Genomic DNA, 26,787 nt, shown 5'->3' with positions numbered 1-26,787 from the left:
ATACCCATATGCACAAGTGATGTGAAGAAAAACATTTATTTTCACTGTTATTTTAATTATTGTTTGGCCTTGTACATTTAAAACTTCACTTTGAAATTGCATATTTCTGTTAGTCTTGTTGAAGTTTGTTACAAAACTCCAGACCATTATACTGTCTTGTCAAAATACAGTAATTGGATAAATAAATTTTAGTTTTCCTCTTGGAGTACAACCAGAACAGTGGCTTTAATTTCCCAATTCACAAAATTCTTGAGTTCTTTCTGACTGAATGGTCCCCAGGAAAAAAACACATCTCATAGTGGTAAGAGATGTGTTTTTCTTGAATAGTTAGGCTGGTCAATTGGAATTCCTCTAGAGCTTACCTTATGACAGTCACAGTCAGTTCAGTCACACTTGAGAGTCACCACTAGACAGCAAAGCTGATTCTGCCTCCTGAAGATTCAAAATCTTAGGTGGAGTTCAGGAATCCTGCAAAGGGGGAGGAGAAAGGAGTGTACGAGCCGGAGGGGTCAAAGGCACATTGGAAAGGCTCACACAACTAACTCACCCGGACTCGTAGGGAATGAACAAGGGAACCAGCATGGGACTGACCTAGGTTCTCTGAATATATGTTACAGCTGTGTAGCTTGGTCCTCCTAAAAGTGGACTGTTAGTCTTGTTGAAGTTTGTTACAAAACTCCAGACCATTATACTGTCTTGTCAATGGGACTCCTAAAAGTGGAAACAGGGGTTGTCTCTGACTCTTTTACTGGTTTTGGAAACATTCTTCCTCATGCTGAGTTTTCTTGCTCAGCCTTAGTGTATGGAGAAGCGCATAGTCTTACTGAAACTTGATTTGTCATGTTTTTCCGATACTCATAGGAGACCTGCCGGCCCTTTTCTGATTGCAGACAGAAGAGGAGGGACTTAGAGTGGGGCTTGGAGACACGAATAGGAAAGAGGGACTGAGAGGGGAGGATGGGAGGTGGCTGTGGCAGGGATGTAAGATAAATAGATGATTTTAAAAAAGAATCTAAGGCCGGGCGGTGGTGGCGCACGCCTTTAATCCCAGCACTTGGGAGGCAGAGGCAGGCGGATCTCTGAGTTCGAGACCAGCCTGGTCTACAAGAGCTAGTTCCAGGATAGGCTCCAAAACCACAGAGAAACCCTGTCTCGAAAAACCAAAAAAAAAAAAAAAAAAAAAAAAAAAAAAAAGAATCTAAGGCTGAGTACCTTTGCTGAGAATCCTGATTATAACTTTGTATATATACTGATTCTTGATTCCAGACATTATCAACTTTTGTTAAAGTTTTTAAGCCATTTATAATAATGCACTCTTTTCCCTAGTCAAATTCAGTTTCTCTATTTATTTGAAAGCTACTGTTTTTAGTGCATTTTAAAATTAATGGTAAGTATACTTTTTTTAAATTTTTTAATTGTTTTTAAATTTTAAGTATTTATTATTATTTTTATTTTAAAATTCGTGGGTGTGCGTGCACACGTGCACCCATGCGGGTGTGTATGAATTGTGTATGAATGAACTTCATGCAAGTACAGTTATTATGGATACCAGAAGAAGGTGATGTATTCCCTTGGAGCCTTGGTCATAGGTGGTTGTGAGCTGTGTTATATAAGTGTTGGGAACCAAACTCAGTTCCTCTGCAAGAGCAGTATGTGCTCTTAACTGCTGAGCCATCTCTCCAAGCCCCAAACTTAAAAAAGAAAAGCATGAATGTAATTGTAGTACATAGATGAAAATTAAATTCAATATAGTGTAACTATCACAGGAGATGGCAGTTTCTATCACACTAGTAATGTCAACAAAGGAAAGCAAAAGGACGATTGGTCAGTATCAGTAAGAAACAGCTTTACATGTAGGTAAATTTAACACTTCTTTGGCAACAATTAGGTGATATCTAGCTGTTTTGGATAAACTTGACAATTTGACGTCTTCAATTTTATTTTGCTCAGTAGAATAATAATTCTCACTTATTGTGTGGTATCCTGTCTCATCTAATTTGAATATGTATGACTTATTTTGATGTTTGTTGTCTTGCCTTTGGTTTCATATTAAGGAGCCAGTGAAAGAACCCAGGGCCTTGCCCCTGCCAGATGAACACTCTGCTACTCAGCAGCAGTCCCAATGCCAGATATATATAACTTAAATAAAACTGATTGTACATAATTTTGTCTTGCATGCTGGAAATTATTATTCTCAGTCATGGTAACTTGCAAAGCATAATCATAACATTAATACTTGATTACCATGCTTAGTGTGTTCTAAATAATTCAAATAAATAGACTTAAAATCAGTTTTGATAATTGAGTATTTTAGTTATAGCGAGCACAAACTTAAATGTTTTGTAAAAAACACACCACTATGCATGAAACCATGCTTAATCTATTGCAAGGTACAATTCAGGAAAATTAGGTTGATACATTAGGAGTTTCCTGCTCCTTCCCTGTTTCATTAGTTATGACTTGATTGGAATAAAAATTATCACACTGAGCAGATATGACTTTGATCTAGAACACAGGGAAGTCTCATGTTTTCAATACTTTGAATGAAAGTAGAAAGATCCAGTCTCTAAACTCACCAGAAGTACATCATTATAAGCATGTACTGTGCTTACCTTGCATTGAAATAACACAAGTCATTAGGAGTGACTTCAGAGAAATAAGATGGCCCTAGAAACCCAAATGATGGTATATTACTATGGAGTTTCTTCCAGATGTTAAGCTAAACTCTTCTGCAAGTGTAAAAGGATAAGAACTGTCCACACTGACAAAGAAGTGATGTGGTACAGTAATTTCAGGCTTCATTTGACTCAGGAATTTAAACTATGTTCTTTTCTAACAGCCTAGTAGTTCATAATACTATAAAATAACTGATCATTTTTACATTTTGAGGTCTTGTTTGACTTCATTTTGTAGCAAACTGGCCACCTCTACCACAATCTCATTGTTTCAGAGATCTGTGCTCAGTGAAGATACTGCATTCATTTTCTGAAAGTGATTATGGGTTCCCTAAACCAAGATTCACTCTGATCAGACAAACTTCAAGTATGAGTTCATCTTTGAACCAATATTTTTGTTGTAGGATGAGTGATGATTGGTTTAATGGTGACCAACACGAAGAGCATCGTTCAGACCAAACCGTACACTTTCTATCCAGGCATTACTGAAAGCTAACTCAAGATACTTTCAGAACATTTGTTATAAAGAATTTTCTATAAAAACAGTCCCATTGTTTAATTTACTATCACTTTAAATATTGGACACACACACATACATAATATGATATATACCAATCCAGATTCTTGCCAAAGATCAGTGAATATTGTGGAACAGGGGTAAGAAGGAAAAAAAGAGTTGGTGTTTTCAAGCTCTAAGACTCTTTGGTCTTTATAGTTTGTGTGATTTAATCTTTTAATCACACAAATCACATTTGACTTTATAAAATGCCATAACATAAAATAAACTGAATTAAATACAGACATGTACTTTCTTAAATGTGCATTGTACTTTTATTCTCTGTATTTCTTATTAGAATACATTTCCTGTTAGTATAGAGACTCTTCAATATACTTAATTCTCAGTAAGCCCCGAGTAATAACACTGCTTAGGAAGCCCTGGTTCCTCTAAAGTGCCCACTTGCCCCCTTCTGCTTTTTTCTAGTAATGGAGGAATGCAGCTGCTCAGGCCGAGGTGAGTCCTTGCATGTTAACTTTCCTGTTTTATTTTTTCCAGCACCCTTCTACTTATTTTCCTTTCTAATTTCTCTCAGGAGTAGGCAACTTTTACCCTTTGAAAAATGAATTCATCTCTTCAGTTTGTTTTCTCTTTATAGCATGTATTGTCTGAAAATTGAGTCCAGTCTCTGATCTGCCTTCCTAGCCTAACTAGTATATGAAGGATCACATTTCTTAAAGAAGAAAAAATAGTTGCATAAGATACTAATTGATATTAAGGCATGTTGGTCAATAAAATTAAGCATTTATAGTACAAGATTCACAATGAAAAGCACAGGGTAACTGACGGCTTGCTTTGAAGTGGTTAATAAGACAGTAAAAGAACCTATTTCTTTTGAGCAGGCCCAGTTATACGTTGCATAGTCCATACTATGTAAAGAAGAAAATCAGGAAGTTTGCACTGTTTGTCTCTGCAATGAAAAGTAGTTAGATATTTATGTCAGTTAGTGGAAGTATGTGAGTAAAGATACATTGTAATAATAGCTCAATTTCAGTAGCTTGGGTGATTTTTTCTATTGCACATGCTGAGGATAAATTACAACATGTATGGAGGTTCTGCTTTGCATATTCCTCACACTGAAATCCTGGCTAAGGGGCATTTGTTCTCTGGACCACTGGTGACGGATACAGAATGAAGACGTACAGAAAGGCATGTGTCTGCTTTTTCCCATTGTCACTGCTCTGCAGTCTACAGTTCATAGTCAAGTCCAAGGTAACACAGAGTCTCACAACCTACTTAGAAAGAGCAAGGAAATAGTTAATGGATGAAAACAACTCCCATCTTAATGAGTAAATATTAAACAAATTTATTGTCAAAAATACACTAAAATAATTTTTAACCTTAAGAAACCACACATATGTAAAATATAGAAGAAAAAATTTTACTGAAATATTAGTCCTGTCTACCTCAAAATTATACATACACATGCACCCATAAATGCACACACATATTCACACATACACACATATACAGGCACGTATACACAGACATACACAGACACAGGTCCTAACTTGTACTCATACACATACACAGAGACATACAAACATGTACACACAAGCACATACATGCAGACATGCACATAGACGTAAACACATGTACACACACAATTTCTATATCAAAGCTTCTGGAGTACCAACCTGTCTCCATAAATGGCAAATCTCAGCAGCCCTTTTGTTCTCTACCATTCTACACAAATATAAAACAATGCTGAATTAAGCTGCTACAGCTTTCGAACTTTGCCTGAGGAGCTAAAGCAATAGACAAGTGGCTCCAATATTTCGGAATAGCAGCAGGTTCCCACTCAGCCTCCTGTCACAATGCATGATAGATATTTGAAGAGTTTCCATTGAATTGGGTGCTGGAGGCATAGACAAAGTTTTGACTTCACGTTCACCTTCTAAGTCTAGTGAAAATAAGGAAGGTATTAGACCTAGATATTGGAGTTTTATCAGAAATGGAGGCTGGCATCTTTCTAGTGATGAAATCTTTTTGAATAGGGCCTTCTGTATTTATTAGTCTTGCACAGTAGGGCAGCAGAGTAGAGAAGAGCCACATACATCTTACAGGGTTTGTTTGGAGTTCTATACACATGGGGGGGGTGTGTTCTATTCTCTTGAAATAGGAACAAGCTAGAACATTGGCAGCATGGGATAAGGGGAGGCTGCAGCAGCAAGCCAGCCTTTTCATCAGGGGCTTTCATGACAGGAACGTGTGAATGCTCTTTGCATCCCATGGAAGCTTCAGAGGCCTTCTATGTCATGGGAACGGCACCCCTAAGAATCTGTTGGGCAGACAGCCAAAGGAAGGAGATGAGAGAAAGGAGAGGTCAGCCATATAGTGCATCATCCATCCACAAAAGCCTCAGAGACTTGGGGGCTCAGAAAAGCCCATAAAATGATCAGATTTGGATGCCTGCCACACAGCCCTCCACCAATGTTGACACCCAAGGGAAATCCAGAAATAGCAGAGAGAAAAGCAGAGAAAGAGCAAAAGCAAGCAGTGAGCACAAGCAGATCAAACCATGTCCCCTTCTCATCATGGGATCCAAGAGACAAACCAAGGTACTCTACTGTGGATATTAAATTAATGCTTAGGTCTAGATTAGATGTTAAATAGGAAAGGACTCAGATGCTTGTAGGAATTCTCTTCAAAGGAAAAGGAAAGAAAAAATTATAGGTTGGTTAGGTGGAGCAATTAATGGAAAAGCTTTAGAATTTTTCCATAGAGACTTTTTCTGTACACATCTTTCTTTTTCTTATTTCAGTGTTTCTCCTATAGTATTTGAAGAACATGATTCTATCTAGAGTGACTGAACTTTCCTGGGCTTGACATCAATGTGGTTTGGAGCTGGCCTACAAGAGAAGGAGCTCAGCCAAGGTAACCTTGCTTATCATGAGCCTAAAGTCAAACTCTTAGAGATCAATAAAGTTGAAGTGTTAATCCAAGATAAGAGATAAGAACAGGGCAACAGGATGAGAAATGGGAAAATCAACTCTGGCAGATGTTTCAAAGAGAAGCTGGGAGGAACCAGAGAGAGATATTTCTGGACACTAGAGTGCTGTATGTTCATTTTACTCTGATCCCCACATCTGTAACTTTTAAGTCTGTTGAACCATCTTTAATGGCACCTAGCTAATAATCCTGCACTTATCAGTCCACATGTAGTACCTCAGACCATGCCCTAATGGGCCAGTACCCAAAAGGCTATTGACTGAATGAATTCCCACAACACCACCCCTTTTTTCTTTTTTCACCATTGGAATTTTATTCATTTTCCACAAATTATTTTATACCTTCTTTCTGTGCTCCTCATGGGACGGTACCTCCCTGCCACCAGTGTCTAGTCACAAAGTTTATATTTTTTGCTTACATATTATTGTTCCCCTTTGTGTCCACTAATTTATGTTAAAAAGAGTGATGGTAGCATTTTTTTAATACACAGGAAGTATTTAGAAAGTATTTTCTGGGCGGATATGGTTGTGAAAATAAATCCACAACTTAGATAATTTTAAGCATTACTTTCTAAGTTGCACAGGAAGTTGCAGAGGGCATCTACATCAATAAGTTATTCATTAAGCGATTTAATTTACATATTGATATAATAAGTGGTATGGCAAATAAGTGACATAAATAATTCTCAATTCTCTGAAAGCAACTAATTTTGCAAGTTCCAGAAATGAATTGATTAGCAACACATGTAGATTTTTGTGAATGAAGAAAAGAACATAACAGAAAACTAGAATAATATCAAGGTCTAACAATCAGGAAGAGATCAGAAGTTGTGGAGTAAGTTTTTAATGACAGTTATTCTTCTCCATGATTTAGTCTGTTTTTGCTGGGAAGTGTTGACTTTAGACCAGTCACTTTCGCAGGATGCTTTTCCTCCTCTCTTCCTCCTGACTTTCCCTTCCCTTTAGCCCCCCTCCCCTTTTTCTGCTTTCTTCTCCTCCTATTTTGTAAAACTAAAGTACTGAAGTACATACGTGAGTTTCCATTCCACCTAATAGTAAACCTTTTCCTGCAAGTTCTCACGTCCTTGTACAGAATTGGATTATAAAAAACACTCAGTGCACGTGTGGGAGGTGGGGTGTGGGTCTCAAGGTCAACATCCAATATCTTTTCACATTGCTTATTTTTGAGACAGTCTCATTGAACCTGGAGCTCATCGATTTGGCCAATCTGGCTACAAGGAGCCACCCATTTCGTCCCCCTTGGGGGTTGAAGGTGTACAATTTTTCTGGCTTTTTGCTAGTATTGCATCTGAACTTGGGTCCTCACATACAAGCTGTAGACACTTTACTAAGGCCAATCACCAGATTCTATATTTTTGCAATGAAATGTTCATTACTTACAGAAGGCTAAATTCAATGGATGTTCCTAGTTTAAAAATCAAGAACAAAAGTAAGAAAATACAGGCATTCTGCTAAAGGCAGAAACAGACCCGAGGTAGGAAAAGACCAGATTGGGGTCCACTTGCCATCTTGCATGTGAGGGTACCCTGATACTGATTCAGATCTGATGATTCATTATTATGTACTTGGATTTTTCTTAATCATTTATTTATACAATGGTGCAAGTTCAGGTACTTGGTACTTTAATATGAGAACATGTCTTATGAATATACTTTCATACTTAGGGATTAAAATAAGGCATAAGAAAACACTAAGCACCTTCCTTGGACAGATATCTAGAATAGGAGTGTACTACCAAGTCCCTGAAGTTTATACTTTGAAAATATTGTAGTAATATCCTAGCTTATACAGAAGAATCTTTATTGAAAAGACAGTTAGTATACCGGTCTTCTATGTTATAAAATGTTTATTATCTTATAAAACTTCTTTGGCCTTCTAACAGAGCAAAACATGAGAAAAGTGGGATTTGAAAATATTTTTTTATGCTTTCACTTGTTCTGGCTCTCAGGATTGAGAAGTTCAGTATCTGCAGAAAAGAGAGACAAGGGACACTAAGGCTTTCCTCCAAAATTATTATTTGAAAAATCCTGTTTTGTTTGACTACCACCAAAGACCATACTTCTTTCCGCACATTCTTTTTGAAGTAGGACATACCCCAGCTTTATGAAAGTCAGCACAGAAGAACAGCTCTTGTTCTCAAGCCAATTGGAGGAGGGCAATGCTCAAGTCATCACAAATATTTTTATAAACAGAACAGTGACATTGGCAACATCATTTGATCTTTGTGCCAAGGGTGAAATTAATGTCATATGGTCACCCCAATGGCTCACTAAAAACAAGCTTTTGCAAAACACTCTTGAAAGTGGTGGTGTCCGCTCCCACTTCCATTTTACCTTTTGTTAAGTCAGACTTTCCTTCAAATGCCACTGGTTCCTGTGGGGTAAGGGATTGCAGAATAAGTCAGGCAATTTAAATCATTATTTCAATTTAGAGAAATTTGGCTCTTTGAAGAACAGAGAGGGGCAAACAATAGAAAGCCTCTAAAGTTATAAATATTTACAGGACACAAAGCAGCCCCTCTTCTTCCCCCACTTTCCATGATCAAAAAAGGTGTTATAGAGTCCCGAAAATGTATTGAGATGTGGGGTCCTTGGAGGTTGGCCAGATTCAACTGTGGCAAATTCCTACTGTTCTCAGTCTGGATTACTAGGCATTTATCATGCTGCTCATAAAAGTTCTCTGCGTCCCTTTATTGCTCTATTATGGAGAAGCCTCCAGTGAACATCATGTTGCCCATCTTCACTTTCAGCTTGGAATATACCAGCCCTCCCTTAAATAAATAAAAGACTAGTGTGCATTTAAGTTGGATCTACATAGTTTGTGTACACAAGTTTTCTATGTTGTGTTTTCTCCCTGGCCAGGCAAAAGCAAATTCTCGGGAGAAACTGTGCATACTCACAATGGAGAAAGCACAAGAGAGGTGCTTGCATGGTGTGCAGGGACTTCCAAAGGGAGCTGATTAACTGCAGAGTGTGGTGTAAGAGCTAGTCCTGATCAACAAGCAAAGCTTGAAGATAGTCACTTCCAACTTAGGCCCATCCTCTCTGAGACACTTTGGTTATCTGTTTGCAAACCAGTTTCTCCTGCAGGTGAAAAACAGCTGCACCGTGTTCAGCCTGTGGTAGCTATAAATTGAATTGTGAATCAACTGGCACCACGTTTTGCCTGCACTGCACATTAAAATGAAATGTTCACTTCCCTTTTGGAGGCAGTGCATCATATAATTCTACAGTGGAAGGAAAGGTACTGGTGTCATGAATTCTGTCATTTTGAAATTTTTAATTAAAGATGCCATTGGAAAAATCTTTCCCAACAACCCCTCGGCAGTCACTAACATCCGGGACTGATAACCACACTTCTTCTGCATGGCTCTTAAACATTGGCAGAGTTGAGGAAGCTAGTGGTGGAGCTGGAGGGATTCGTTGGAGGTTTAGGGGAGTTTCTTCTGAAGTCTCTCTGAATTAGCAGCTAATGGGGACCTTGCTTTGATAGTACTGTAATAATTAAATGCAGCTGGACAAAAATCAGCCTCCAAAGGAACTCGTTTGTTTGTCATTACTCCTGACTTGGTTAGCAGATGTTTTCAGAGTACCATAGTAGCTGGTTTAATGCGTATCTGTGCACAGTAAAGCAGGTAAACGTTGATGAATAAACCAGCAAGTACATGCCTCCATTTCTTTTCTGAAGTTTTGCTTCTGTAACTCTTAGATAGCACATATGTCAAATCCGGAACACGCAGGGATAAACACTCGGTTTCTTTTTATATATGTCAGGCCAGCTGAAATGGAGGTGTCAGTCGGCGGTGAGCTGGCTTGTCAAATGTTCATCTTGAAAGCTGCAGCAGCATCATCGTGTGTTAGTAGGCTAGTGGCAAAGATAAACACATATGGCATATACGTACCCGGCTCCAGAGCGACAGCCCCGAAACGGTAATCACCATTGGTTTTCCAGAAGGTGTTCAATAATCTGCGGCAAATTGGATCCTTTATGAGTTGAAACATTAATTCATCTATTTAAAAAGGGTAATTTTGACATATCCTTCGCTTATAATAAATGCCTCCTCCACTTTAGCAGGCTTCCTCACCACCCACTGTGTTCAACACACTCCGGCTCTGCATTCTCATTCAGCAATCCCTACCTGCCTCCCTTCCCCAAAACCCCAGAGTGTACCTCCCACATCACTTAAAGACTCCTTCAAGATTGCTCCCCTCTCTCTTCCTTTCTTCCGCACCTCTATCCAGGGCAGAGTGGTGGCATTTTAAAGAATCAGTTCAACAAAGTTTAAACAACCTCATCTGTGATCCTTGATACTTTTGTCAGTGATGCAAGGCACCACTGTGACCCATGGTTCTCTGAAAAGTACAAAGTACAAGTGACTATGGAGCAGCATTTATGCCTGTGAATTCTTTCCCTTTGGAGTCCAGGCCCATGTTGCCATCCTCATTTTGTGATGTCTACATCAGCTGTTAGCTGCTTCAGTGCCTGCTACTGAACACTGCCAATGTCAGTGGAACTCAGATTTTTGGTACTGATGTTATGATGCCAGATATTATTGAGTTTTTAATATATCTGGAGTTTTCTCTATATTCATGTATGCAAATGGATATTTGTGTCTGAGCTGATGTTCTAACCTCTTTGCAGCACATATGCAGATAGGTAATTGTTGGCAAAAGATACGAAGGAAACCATGGCAAGCTCTAGTTCTCTGTAGGTAAGCACCCAGAGGTGAGATGCTCTCTTCAGCATCATCTTACTTCCTGTTCTCTAAAGTTTCAGTTGGCTTTGCTTTTTTATTTTCTTTCTCTTCATTTTGACAAGGACTCATTGTGCAGTCCTTGCTAGCTTGGAGAGCCCTGTGTAGACCAGACTGGCCTTGAACATGAAGTGATCTTTGTGCTGTCTTCAGACTCAGGGCTTACCTGTGTATTCCAGCATGGTTGGAATGCCAGGTGATTTCTGCAAAATTGTATTCGTGTACTGCTAAGGGAGACAGGAGGAGGGAGAGCTTTCTGATTGCCTCCAGGCCTCAATTCAGGTGCAATAGCATCGTCGTCTTGTGATGATTATAGATAAATGTCTGAAGGTCGGCGCATGTTATAGTCTCGGCACATATGTCACCAGAAAGAAGTAGTATGTTGTTTCAACAGAAGAGGCAAATAAAAGTGGCCACCCCTGTACTCTGTGCAGAAGGGTACAATGGCTCTCTATGCTCCTCTTCATGATGAGGAATATTCACTGTATATGGCAAATTAGCAATGAATACACCATGTCATGGAAACTAACTTAAAATGTTGAAAGGTAACTAAATATAATTTAAAGTCCCTTCTTTCTTATGAAAAGATACACCTACTACCAATTGTCATTTAACTAACATCAACCCATTTGTATCAGGTACTCTTCTAATTGGGTGGCTTTTTCAAAGAAGCTTCATTAAAAGCCCAGTCTTTAAAACTCCTTTGAATTAATTGTCCATATTCGATGTGTGAAGATAATTGTGAAATCACAAGCTTAGGTATATTGCTATCTTTATGTACCTTTAAAATATTGAGAACTCGGTTGTGGTTTTCTTAACCTTAGCTTTTTAAGCTCTGTCTGGTGGGAATCAGTTTTTATATCAATTTTGCTGGGGAGGGAAGTATTTAGGAGCGGTGCGGAGGGGGGGGTGTCTTGAGATAAATGCAGAGGAAGGAGAGTTGAGGAGTCACAGAGCTATAACGGGACTGCAGATCAGTCAGTTCTAAAAAAATAAATCTCAGAATTATCGCCCTTGAAAAAAATCCTTCATTTGATCGACGATCCGTATTTCTCATCCACTTGCTAGTGATAGTGTTACCTGACAAAGTTTGAGTGGAGGATCATGTGCAATTATAAAGAGGCGTGGCTTATGAAGAGTGTGGCAGACTTGCTGAAGGAATCTGTATGTTGATGCATCTGAGAGCTAAGCATGGTGACTGGTTATTCTATGAGAACCAGTATTTTATCTCTTCTGATGACTGAGCCATCAGCTAGATGACAAACAATGCATGTAGTAACCTCTTTATGGAGATTGCTGGCTCCATGAGATAAGGGTCTATACTTAGAAGAAGCTAAGAGTCAGTCCCATTTCTTTAATTTTTGAGACAAGCATATCTCTTGTGTTGGATAAGGTCTTAACTTTGAAATCTGAGACTATCATGCCATATCTGGATGGAGCATCATTCTTGGCTCTCCATGTTCATTAAGGTGATGAGAATGAGCAAATATTTGAAAAAGAAAGCAAAATATGTTGTTGGGTTTTTTACGGGTATAATGGCTTAGATATTGTGACTTGGGTAGTTGAAGGTTAATTATCATCATTTAAGTGAAATGGCAGTCAAACCACCACCCTATATGCTCTTTGTTGAAAAGGCAGGTTTAGAACAGATATTTCAGTTTTTGGCATTGTGTAACTGCTTTGTTTTTTTATTTCTGAAATTTTAATTTAGCTATAACATTTCTCCCTTCCCTTTCCTCTCTCTAAATGCTCCTCTATATTCTCCTTCAAATCCATGGCCTCTTTCCACCAATTGTTATTGCATGTATGTATGTATGTATATATATACCTGTTCTATCTGTATAATGCTAGATGTATATATGTTTTCAGAGCTGTTTGGTACTAAAAAATCAATTGGTGTGCTCTTCTCTAGGAAAATCCTCCTCTCCTGCTTCCAGGTTTCTTCACTTCCCTATAGTTCTTTGTGTAGTGTTTGGGCCTTGTGGGCATCTCACCACTCACTTTGGCATGTTCAATGGTGCAGTTTTTGTCCAACTTATATTTGAGTAGTAATGTTTATGAGAATGTGTGGGTATTGCTTCTGATGTTACTAGGATACCCAATCTCAGTTTTGTAATATGTTTCTCAGAGTAGTGTTTCTTAGAATGTATCTAGAGAGAGATTTATAGCCTAGAGCAGAGGGGTATCTAAGAACATTGGCATTCAGAGAACTGAGGTCAGGCACACAAGGGATCGCAAGGACATTGGCAAAGGCTGTATGTTATCTGCAATTAAGAAGATTCTTCCATGGGGTACTAATGGAGGTGGACGTCTAACATCCACGTTGTTGAGCATGATATCTGGAAAATCAGGGAGTATACCATGTGAGCCAAAGAGAATCAGAGCATAATGGGTATCAGAGAGAGCAGCCAGGCATGTGCAAAGGTAAAGAGCTTCTGTAGGGGGTATGTGTTCCAAACAGGCAGATCTAGCCAAGGTTTGCTGCTGGCAGTGTTTAGCTTGCTCTTTGTGCTCAAAAGTACAAACTGTCGAAATGGAAGGAGACTGGTCCTGAGACCCATGAGTCTTACAGTAAGACTTCTGGTGAAACACGCCTGCTTATACCACCTCAGAATCTTAGGTCACATATTGTAAGGTGTTTCTGATCCTCTGTTCCTTCGCTCTGACCTTGGAGCTCTTCAGGGGACTCAGGTTGGAATGAGCAAGGAGGGGCATATGAGAGGGTTTGGAGGAAGGAAAAGGAAAGGAAAAGTGTTGTAATCATATTATTATCTCAAACCCAAAAATAAATTATTATTAAGTACATATACTTGCACACACGACAGACACTTCAAAGCATAGTGTCAAAAAAAAAAAAGCATAGTGTCTATTCTTTCAGTCAAAGGTCAACGTTATGGTGCTAATTTAAAGGATTATTTCTTAGACTTGTATTTATTTCTGATTTTTACCCAGAATCTTCTGTGAAAAGTTCAACAACAAAGGTCTGCAAAAGAAAACAGAACAAATAATAGAAACGTATGTGTCTAAGTCACTGGGTCCCTAAAAGCAGCAGTAATGTCAGAGCCTTAACAGGATCATCCGTTCTCTTTGAGGCTGAGTCTATTTTTCTTTTATCAGAATTGTCACTGCTTGGTTTTGTTTATACTTCACTGAATAACTCATGGTGTCTGTGTGTGTGTATGTGTGGTTGTGTGGTTGTTTATAATAGTTATCATTAAGGACCTGCCTTTGTTTCATCTTACAAGCTTTGCATTGATGATTTGAATAATACAGCCGACTGGTTTCCTCACTAAAGGTTACTCCCATAATGGAGCAAATTTATGTGCTGAGGTTCTCATTTTCCTTATTAGATAATTGAACAAAATGCCGAGAAACTGCTACTAATTGAACAATCATTCTAGCTTTTGTCTATATTGAGGCTGGACAGGTTTTCTGATGTTTACAAAAGAATTAAAATATCCACCAAACCTTGCAACCGGCTGCCTCACCCGAATATGTTTTCATTAACTTTAACAGAATCCCTGGGCTTAAATGTGGCTTATCCTCAAATTTTTACACTCACCTTTTATAAGAATTGCATATTGGAGGATGTTTTCATTTTAGCAAAAAATAAAAGTATGATCAAAGACCAGGTCATATTGGTTCCTTCTTTGTGACTGCTGGGCAAATGGGCAAGGTTCAGATCAGATGTTTTTGCTAGAACAGCATTCAATAGGTAACAGTTGCCTGAAGCAGGGCATAAAAGAGTTAGGGGAAAGAGTAATAGAAACTGGAAAACCTTTGCAAATCCACATAATATTAGGTATTTTGTGAATCAGAAGTTGAAGAAATTTCATTTATAGGAGTAAGCACTAGGCACAAATATGCTATTCCAGCAGATTACCGTTCCCACCGCTCCCCACACACTCACAGATCCAGTGCCGCCGCTATGGTCTGGGTCTTCAGGGGAACTTTTATATTTCCAGAAAGGAATCTGGCCTTCATGAAGTCTGAGTCTTTCAGATGGCGTACAGATTCATCCCCCTAAAGTATATTTCGTGAGCCTTGTGGTGCTTTGAATAGCTATGGTCCCCATTGACGCATGTGTCTGAATGCTTGGCCCGTAGAAAGTGGTACTGTTAGGAGGAGTGGCCTTGTTGGAATAGATTTGGCTTTTTTTGGAGGAAGTGTGTCACTGTGGGCGTGGATGTTGAGGTTTTACATGCTCAAGACACCATCTCCTGCTGCCTGCAGATCAAGATGTAGAACTCTCAGTTGCTTCTCCAGCACCATGTTTGCCTGCATGCTGCAATGCTTCTCAACATCATGATAATGGAATAAACCTCTGAAACTGTATGCCAGCCCAAAAGAAATGTTTTTATTTGTAAGAGTCAAAGTGTCTCTTCACAGCAGTAGAAACCCTAACTAAGGTTGGGTGGTGGTGGCGCCCGCCTTTAATCCTAGCACTTGGGAGGCAGAGGCAGGTGGATCTCTTTGAGTTCGAGGCCAGCCTGGTTTTCCCCGAGCTAGCTCCAGTACAGGCACCAAAAACTACAGAGAAACCATGTCTCAAAAATCAAAAAAGAGAAGAAGAAGAAGAAGAAGAAGAAGAAGAAGAAGAAGAAGAAGAAGAAGAAGAAGAAGAAGAAGAAGAAAGAAAAAGAAAGAAAGAAAGAAAGAAAGAAAGAAAGAAAGAAAGAAAGAAAGAAAGAAAGAAAGAAAGAAAGAAAGAGAAACACTAAGACAAACCTGTTTCTAATAAGCTGAAAAGAAGTCAGTCAACCAGGGGCTAGAAAGAAGGATAAACAGTTAGAGTACCTCTTCCATTGACAAAGATTTTGCTCCCAGCACCTACATGATGGCTCACATCTGTCTATAATTCCAGTTTAGGGGACCTGACTCCTTTTTTCAGGCCCTTGTAGGTACCATACACACAGACACTCATGCAGACAATACAACTATATACTTGAAATAAGAAAACTAAATCCTTCAATCTAAAATAACAAAACACTAGCATATAAGCTGATCCTTTTAAAGCCTGACCTCTTTCAGAGCTGTTTGCTGATATTTATAGTGCACTGATATTCCAGCTATGCTTGGGTTTCTCCCGCAAACCCATTTCCTTGCCTCTACATCTGTGCTCATTGGTTCCTGAAGCCTGTGCTCTGAGCCTTTGCATTGCTACAAGTGGGAGTTCTACCTGACCTTCAAGATATACTCTGGGATATACTTTGAAATAGTTCAGTGATCTTCCCTTTTGTATTCAGGCTATGTGGGATTTTCTTTCTGGATAAAGGTGGTAACTATTTCTAATGTTCAAAGTTCAGTAACATAGATGGGATGTCACTTCTTGGGTTAGATCATGTAGACTGTGACTGAGCAGGATGGTTGATATCAACTGTCAGTTTGATAGAACATAAAATATTCCAAGGAGTTGGCTTTTGAGCACACTTGTGATGTAATAGGTTATCTTGATTAGGCTAATGGAGCCGGAGGGACCTGCTCACTCTGGGTGTCACCATTCTCTGGAAGGGTCCTGGACTAAATAAAAAGAAAAAGTGAGCTGAGCATCAGCATTCAACATTCTTTGCTTCTGATGCTGGATACAATGTCATTATCTCATCTATCTCATCTATCTATCTATCTATCTATCTATCTATCTATCTATCTATCTATCTATTATCCTATCTATTATCCTATCTATCTATCTATCTATCTATCTATCTATCTATCTATCTATCTATCTATCATCTACCTACCATCTATTTATCTGTATTCTACATATCCATGTCTCTATCTATCTCTATCTATCTATCTATCTATCTATCTATCTATCTATCTATCTATCTATATCAATCAATCTATCAATATCTATCTATCTATCTATCTATCTATCTATCTATCTATCTATCTATCATCAATCAATATCTATCTATCTATCTATCTATCTATCTATCTATCTATCTATCTATCTATCATCTATCTACCTATCATCTATTTATCTTTCTTCTACATATCCATGTCTCTATCTATCTATCTATCTATCTATCTATCTATCTATCTATCTATCATCTATCTATCTATCTATCTATCTATCTATCTATCTATCTATCTATCTATCTATCTATCTATCTTCCATATCTTTTTTATTATCTATTTACCTACTTATCTATCAATATATCATCTATTATCTCCTTTTCCCCACTTTTTTCTTCTCTCATCCTCTAATTCTTATTCTCTAAGGAAAAGCAAATTTCTTAATTGGCACCATTTTATGGAAAGTCTTAGTTGACAGGGATATGAGGGAGCTTATATACCAACGGCCAATGAGAAATTGAGGTCCCAACTAGTAGATGAAGAACTTCATAAGTGACTTAAAACAGAGTAGACCCTTAGCAGACCCTTTAGAAGATACTGAACACAAGTCAGTATTCTTGATGAAAAAGTTTTTAAAAGATATTGGGGCATTTGTATCCAGTTATGCTTCATTTGAATTGGGTGGCAGAAATCAATTCTATGAATAGCTTAGAGTTACTATTAGGAATTATAGATAATTAATGCAAATTTAGTGCTGAAAGTTGGCTTTAAGAAATCATAAGCCATACCTATAAAGTCTTACCAACATGACTGTCCAAACATCAGCTGAGCAAGGAGGATACCAACCGACTTACCAAAGTTGACTTGGAAAAGTCCATGATCCCTCCACCCCTTTGCTGAGAACTATAGGCAACTGTGAAAAGTTGGGAGCTGGGGAGATAAGAGTGTAAATACAGATAGTCCAGTGCCAAGTGGTCATTCTGAAAACTTATATATGGGTGATATTAAATGTAATGAACAGATTATATGCATGTACGTTTATATGTGTGTGTGTGCATGCATGCACATCCATCTAATAACAACTGATGAAAATAAAAGCCATGAATTTGAAGGAAAGTGGGATGTGAAATATGAGAGGAAATGGAAGGAAGAAGTGTTAATTAAATTATAATTTCAAAAATAATACAAAATAGATCCCTGCAACTTTCTATAATTTCTGCAGTTAGAAATGGTATTTCTTAAGTTAGCTGAGGGTTTTCGAGTGTATAAAGCATTCTCTCTACAAATGTTTACATGTGCTTAATTTTGTATTCTCTTGCTTTCACTTGTACTTTTCTTCCCAACAGGAATGCATTTGTTTGGGGGGACAGAAGCTGTGCTGTATTTGTATTTGGACCTTTCATCCAGGGTAGCTGATAACAAATTTTATATAGTAGGTGCTCAGTAAATATTTGTTGAGTTGAGATCAATAAATATATTCATTTATACTTCAATAAATCAGTGTTGTTGAATGTGAAGAGTTATCATTTTATATCAAAATATTTTGTAGTTCTAGTTACATCAAGAACTAAGGGATGCAGACATAGGCAGTTTCTTCAGGGGTATTTTATCAAGTGTTCCATGATGCTTAACACTCTTTTATTTATTATTCTGAGAAATGAATTACATGAGAAATATGATTGCAATGACCTTCCTATTAACTCAAGTACTATTTTTTTTCAGGTAAAAGATTGGAGTCTCTGTTACATTTTCTTCTATGGTGACTTTGAATGACTTAAATATAACAGTTCCTTTATTACCAACTTTCTAGCATCTGTCTCTGATTAATTGTTGTGTATTAACTTGCCAGATTTTTCAACATAACAGTGGTGTGTACCTTGTGTACAGTTGAGAATTATTGGGTTACTTTACAAATCTGGCCCTGCCATCTAGGAAAAAGAATGTAGCATGGGGTACGAACTATGCCTATGCAACTTGTTGGCTGCTTAATTGTAAGTGAGTTACTTGGTTTCTCTGAATATTATGTGTATCATTAATACCTAAATAATGGGACAATAAGTCATGGGTTGCATAACATATACTATATATTATAAAATAGTACATCAACTAGAAGTAATCAATTATCAAATAAGTAGCAGCTGAACAACAAATGAGTCTTACTAAGATTTTTTTTCTCTCAACTTATACTTTCTTTATATGCCCACAGAACTCATGACTTTTCTTCTCCTTGCTTTGCTTTAACCTGACTGAAGAAATCTCTCATCATGTTTGTAATTATACACAGTATTCTCATGGATGCATTTAATGGTTCTCTTTATTTGATCATCAACACAACGAATTTTATTCTGTCACTAGCAGAACTAAAAGACTTAAAACTATTATGTCTCTGAATTACCCCTGTTTCAAATTGTTTGAAGCAATCTGTTGATCACGTACCATTCCCTCACATTAGGGTTAGGTGTCACTTCATAAACAGAAAGGTTGACAAAGAACCCTTAGTAATTGTCCTACCTTGATTTAGTTTCTGGTTTTTCCCTTCTCTAATTGTATGGCCTTGGATGAGTCATTTAATTTCATTAATTATCAACTGTGAATTTGGAGGTGTAATAATGCCCATTAACACTTCTGGATTGGTTATGTGTGCTAATTGCTGTGATACTTAAACTGTTTAATAGAATTTAGTTATCATGCTAGCATGATATACATAAATCCGGTTCAATAAGTTTCATCTATTTAGAATATAATAAAGAAGGAAGAAATTCATAAATTTTTCAGTATATCCATGAATCTCTTTATCCTCTCTGTTCAGACTAATAATTTATATATTCATGTACACATATTTACTTAATAAGAGTGAATATATCTTTCCATTCATATTTATGAATTTTCTAATTAGTCTTTAGTTATATTCAATATTTGTTCAATATTTGTCAAATGCTTGCACCTGTGTTTGGATGTGTTTAATAAATGACAAATAAAATTTACAAAATAAATAATTCTACAATGGTCTTTGCAGGATCTTTGAACTTTCAGACACAGGTTGCCACCATGGCAATACTTCTGATTCATCTTCATCCTGTAATTGTGTCTTTCTCAGCCCCAGTATTTTCATGTATACAATGAGTTTTGTGAGGTTTAAATGAGAATGTCAAGTGAATAAATAACCTTTTCTTTCTTGCTTTTCTCTGAAGTGCTAGGGACCAAATCTAAGGCCTCATCTATGACAGGCCTCACTCTACAACTGAGTTGCAACCTCACTCCTCAATAAAATTTTAGTGATTGATTTTGATCTGAGCACATAATGAGCCTTCTATGAATTTATATTTTCAATTAGTAAATATAACTTTTTGTACAAAAAAAATAGTGCTACCTATTCTTGTTTCTACCAGCTCTCCTAAACATACTTAAAAATAACACATATTTTACCAAGGACAGTTATTTACATAACATTTTGAGGTCTCAGTATTAAGGGAAATTAAATTAAACTTTACAATGAGTACTATCACCTAAGTACTTAATTTATATCCCTCCTCCAGGAAAAGACTCAGAATTTGCTGAGGTGCTTGCTGAAATGGAGGAAATATGGGAAGAGTGATAGAGGAAGATAGTTATAAATACAATGGAAGGCCAATTGACCAGTTGCAGAACTGAGGGTTATAATTGACACAAATGTTCCAGTCGTGTTTTGCTAAGAGTGTGTTGTGTATTACTGTAGCTCTATACATATGTAACAGATACTGTGTTTTCTTTCCTCTGTCTTTGTCATATAATGTGATAATTAAGATAAGAATCAGTGGTTATTATGTTTAAGTTACACAACACTAAAAGAATGTTCATCCAGGTACACGGCTACCTATTCTAAAACATATAATGTGTTTTTAGTAGTATGTGTGGTAGGTGCATTTATGGTCATGGTCTTATATATCAGGAATAATTATTACTTGACCATTGTTTTTCACTTGAAAAGTAAATATGACATAGGGTGATATGAATGTGTGTCAAGATGACAAGTGGGTGAACTTATGATGACTAATATTGATTGCCAACTTGACCACATTTGGGAGTAACTAAACCTAAGCAGCTGGGCATACCTATGAGGGACTTTTCTCTATTGGATTATTTGAGTGGGAGACCCACCCTAAATCAGGATAATTTGGTATCTGAAGACCCACGCTATATCTGGGCTACACCTTCTCGTGGTATACCATATAAAAGGATATGAAACAAGGGTCTTTGCAGTCTGGCTGCTTACCCTCACTCTCACAAGCGAGTTCATTTACCCTGTTACTGAGCCTTTCCTTTGCCGGTGTTAGAACCCACTTCTTCAGGATTCCAATGTGGACTGAAACTTGGCATCTCTGTAGGATTTCCTTGGTACTCCAGGACCAGATTGAGACAGTTAGCTGAGACATCCAGTCTTATCAGTTCCTTGGAGACAGCTGTTATTGGACCACAGCCCGTAAGCCACTCTAAACAATCCCTCATCAATGTACTAGTCCTGTTCCTTTACAGAACCCTAATTGATCTAATTATTCTACTAAATAAAACTTTGAAAGGAAATGAAATAGTTTTCAACTTTTTATACATATACAAGTGATGCATACGTTGTGTCCTTAGTTCACTTTCCACAATATACACACATTTTTAAATGTCTTTGTGTTCTAGCCCTTGTAGACTTGAGCTGTCCCTGAAAAGATGACAGGAGTTCACTCAAGGCCTGTTCTGGCTTCTTTGAAATAGGAGGCACAGTGTCTTCTTGGCTTACCTATTCCTTATATCTTATCTCCTCAAGGTTGAACTTCTGTGCCTTCCAAGGTTACAATCATTTTATTAGGATAAGATATCCATGTTGTTAGGCTGAAGGCCTTTCTTCTCTTTCAAAGTAACATAGTCTAACAGTGACCTCTAGAAGTTGAGAAACTTACTTTTTTTTTTGACTAGCTTCCTAGATACAGAAACATTCATGTTATAGAGGCACAAATATTTGGGAACTATGTTGTGGGTGTGTGGCTCCAGCAGTTAGTCCTGAATCATGGGAGAGGCAGCCACTTCTACTCATCACAACAACATGAGCCTACAGATTTCCCTGATGGCATCAAGGCATTCAACATTGTTTGAAAAACATGTTCTAATTCCTACAGAAACTGGATTTTTTTCTTTGATAACCACATCAAAAGAAATGGGTGATTTCAGCCAAATCTCCAATCTTCTATTCGGCAATAGTGAGATGTGTTCTTCTCAAGTATCTGTATCATTTCCTTCTTACGGTACATAAGCCTGAATTATCAAAGAGTTAATTAAGATGTCCATGAATGATAAGCCCTGGTAGGTAAGATGATCGATTTAGTGGATATTAAACCCACCATGTAGACTCCTCGATAGCTGAGAAAAACACCACACAAAGGGGATCTTTGGGATTGTTCTCTGCATGGACACAGGATGAACCTTGGAGCCACAGTAAATTGAAATGATGACTTGGTACCACACAGTTTTAAATAGCAGCTATTAGCAAAGTTTGTCCTGTTAGCTAGCTCTAGCACTTTGTGCTGAAGTTCAGGAATATCTCCTTTGTTTCAGTGTATTTATAAGACTGATTAGAGTAGATGACATTTTCAGATTGTTCCCACCTTCTTTTAATTGGCTGTTAGAACATCCCTGTCTTCTATAAGCCACATTCTTCTTTCGTAAATCTTGTTCTCTATCCCATCACATAAGCACCGATTAACTTCTAGATTTGCTTTCTCACTACATAGGAACAATTGTATCAATTTATTTTATAATTTTAGTTTTTAAATATAAACCACCACCTAATAATATGAATGTCTCATAACACAAATTTCTAATTGCTTTAAGAGTCTGCCCCATATCTCCAATTAGAGACATCACCAGCATTGACTAAATCCTACTCAGATCAATATTGTCCATGAGCATTTATTTTCAACATCTTCACGCAAGCAATTCTGAGTCTTTATATCACAAGTTCATCATTTATAAATAAAGTATTATGTTGACTTACTATAATCAATACAAAATGCATGGCAATTGGTTGTGCAGAAAATATTTGAAAGGTATCAGAAATATTTAGAAACATTTAGTTTATTTTTCTTTTCAAATAATTTGCTATAAATTCTTAGAGAATTCCATCTTCTGTGATCTCCTCGGAAGGCCAGTGTCCTCAGATGTGGCAAACTCTAAAACACTTCCACAGGTTTATTTCAACATCTAGAAATTACAAGTATAAAGAAAGTACCAGAGGGTTGAATGAGGCCGTGCACAAATATCAGTAACTAGAAAGAGAAATTAAAAGCAAAAAAATGAACATTGTGTTTTTAGATACATATATAACACATTGTTATGGCAATCAATTTACAGCTTAATAATTCTGTACAATAACAAATTGTATAGCAATTTGTTCAATGATAAAACCCATATTTATATACAATATATTCTCATAAGACTATGACAGAGATGGAAGATTCTGACTTTTGAGTAATTTTACAGTGATTTCTCTGTGTTTTATGTGAAAATGTATAATAAAAATAGAATTAAATAGAAATACTATTTTATTCCAATGCACGACACTGCTTTTATAGCAGCATGCTATATGTTGATGTGGCATAAGGGTACAGCTGTCTATACCATTTGAGGCTTCTGTAAGTGTAGTATATGATGTGTGCACAAGGATGATGAAATAATTTTCTGAGAATACATCCCTGTAATTTTAAACTAACAAAGCAGTTGTGATGTTCAGTGTGATCTTAATGCATTTTCTAAGCCGTGAGTGGCTTGTTCAAAGGCAGGAGTGCCTCAGACCTACAAGTATCACAAAACGCCCATGCAGTTTGTGTTTCTACGGCACTCTAACACAAAACCCAGGAGATTCAACTGTGAGAGAGAAATATCTCGGGTTTTTGTTTAACTTCCTCTCAGACATAAGAAGTCTAAATTTAGAATAAGTCCAGATATTAAGACTTACTTTAATGACCAATATCATATAAAGAGAAGCAACCAGAATTCAAACACTAAAGAAATCACTAGAAGTAAATATTCAGTAAACTTGTTTGTAGATTTAGTATAAATGTATAAAGCATTAAGTAAAAACAAGTTTACACATTTAAAATATTATATATAAATTCTTATAAGTGTTATATATATAAATTATTATGCTGTAATACAGTAAAATAAATCAGTACAACCAAGTATTACTTAAAAGTAAAAATATATAAACAGAATATTTCATGAAAGTCTGAAAAAAATATTTGATGTCTTAAAAATTATCTTGTGGGACTAGGTGCAACAATTCATATTTAACCAGCAATATGCTTTACTAAATATTTTCAATGCTTGAAAAAAGTCTTTCTGAGTGTACATCAGTTGAAGAAATGTTGACACTATTATACAGTGTAATCTAAGATGTTCCTCCCATTATCTCAATTTCAAAAATATCATTTCTGTGATGATCTTAAGAGAACATTATGAACATTATTTTCCTGGAACAGCATCCAGCTCATTTCTCATCTTGTGTAGCTTGCTTAAATGAAAGCATTTGGAGGTCCATCTTTGCTTTCTCTGTTTTCATCACATATGGAGCATAGATAGAGAAATCAGTGGCGTTGTCACTTCCTTGTTTTTTGTCAGTTCATTTTCTGCCTCCCTAGAGGCTTATTCCTTAGAAACCTTTATATTTGTAATTTTAATATAGGATATAAGCCTCTGGGTGGAGACGATGTTCTCTCAACAAGCAACTTCACCACTACAGATGGTTATTGATCTTGATTTGAGGATTTTTGCATTTATCCTTCTGTTTATCCTTACCAGACAACTTTTGAAGTTTTCATTGCTTTTAGTTATGTTCTATAATCTTTTCATATTGCCTTTTATCTTATTTTTGAGATCATGATTTAATCAAAGCATTTCTCATTTCTCTTTTCTCTCTCTACACCCTCCTATATATCCTTCCCTACTCTGCTTTAAATTTATGGCCTTTTTTTTTTTTTACTAATTGCTATACCATGCATATTTGTATTTTTACATACACATAGTTCTTAAATACATCTTTGTCAGTCTGTATAATGTTATTTGTATGTACATTTGCAGTGCTAACCATTGGGCACTAGGAGACACAACCACTGAACAAACTTCCAGACCCTCTGGCTCTTACAATATGTTCACTTCTCTTATGTAATGTTCCCCGAGCCTTGGGTGTAATCATGTTTCATAAATTTTACCATTGGCACTGGGCTGTAGAGCTCTGAATTCTGATTGGTTATGATTTTCTGTAGTGGTCTCCATTCGTTGCAAAGAGAAGTTTCCTTGATAAGTGGTATTTCTTATATTGCTAATACACTCTTTCAAGTTTTATTTATTTAGAAATGTCTTCATTTCTCCCTGTTTGAAAGACAGTTCTGCATGATAAAAATAGATTTTTTTCAGTACTTTTAAGTATACATCATCCAGCAATCAATTGGTTAAAGTGGCTTTTGTGGCTTTTCTTAGTTGTTTGCTTGGTTGTTTCAGATTATTTACTAATTTCTAGAGCTCATTTAATTTATTTTACCAGTTTCTAGTTTATTTAGTATTTCCTTGGATAGGTGGGTGCTTACTGCTTTGTGGTCTATTACTCTAAATTTCCTGATTTTAAAGCTTAAAATCCTCTTTGAATTGTACGAGTTTGTTACTTGACACTTCTCTGGACATCCTCTCCTCTCATCTCCTCTTCTCCTCTTCCTCTTCCTCTCTCTCTCTCTCTCTCTCTCTCTCTCTCTCTCTCTCTTTTTCTTATGGTCACCAATGCACCAGATCTAGTGAATCTTCACTACTTACAGAAAAATTTCAGGGTGATTAGGCCTGCCTTAAAAATTTTACTGACTTTCTTCCAAATGCAGAATGATGGGCCTGATTAGGCAGAGACATTAACCTGATTCATAAGATTTTGGCAAGCAGTTTGTTGGTTTTTTTGGAGGTGGGTGGGGTGAGTTGTCATGTGTAAAAGAGTTCATGTGAGTGATTTGGGTGCTTAGGAGAACTACAGGGGCAGAACAGTGAAAGAGACCAACTAGGCTACAACGATTTTTAGTAATGAGGATTGAAAACTGGAGAAGTGAAGAGGTGAACAAACTTTTTATTATTATTATAAGTTTTAAAATGATTATTCCCACAGTGTGTCTATATTACAAAATAATATGGTCAGCCAAAATAATAAACATTACAACAACAGTCTAGAGTTCTGCATTCTATAGTCATTGGAACTATTGCAAGTCTGGTTCTAAAGGAATGAATCATAGTGGTCTTCCTCTGTCCACTCTCATTAGGTGTTGTTTTTGTTTCCTCTGCCTGAAACTATGTTTTTTTCTCATTTCTGTTCACCTTTAAGTATGGTAAATGAGATATGAAGAAAGTAAAAGTAGTGCCCAACTTAGTCTTCTGTTTTAAAACAGTGTACTGCATAAGAAACACACTTTGATCATGTCACCTAAATTCTAGTCTTAGGCCATTCATTATCTTATAATGTAGTACTGTTCAAAGAAATTCACATTTCCCTCCCTGTCTACCATGTAAGTATAATCATTTGTATCTGTAAGAGCAACATAGAGTTTGTGGGGAAAGTCACTGGGAAATTTGAACTGTTGAAATTATCTTCCCTTCGACACTCTTTTTGTTTCATTATTTCGTTGATACAAATAGCTACTTTAGAGATTTGGTGTAAATACTTGAGGGTACTACATTCTTAAGGTGGTAGCTCATGGAGAGAATGCATGGTCAACAATGAGAGTCTGTGATTAGGTCATGCCCTTTCTCTCTCTCTTTCCTCCAGGGGCTTTTTGATATACTTAGTAGAACACCAAAGCCCTCCCTTCAAAGACTTTTATTTCTCTTTCTCCTAACATTTCCTTTTCCCTTCTCCATACCCTATCATTTTTGCTGACTCAGACATCTCACGATCATGTCTTGCATAATGTCTACATTTTTCTGGTTCATTGCTCATATTACCTTAAAGCCTAAATTTTTTTTCCAACAAAAATTCTATTTCCATGT

This window comes from Chionomys nivalis, chromosome 22 (assembly GCF_950005125.1).
Source record: "Chionomys nivalis chromosome 22, mChiNiv1.1, whole genome shotgun sequence".
Lineage (NCBI taxonomy): Eukaryota > Metazoa > Chordata > Mammalia > Rodentia > Cricetidae > Chionomys > Chionomys nivalis.
This window is presented reverse-complemented; position numbering follows the sequence as displayed.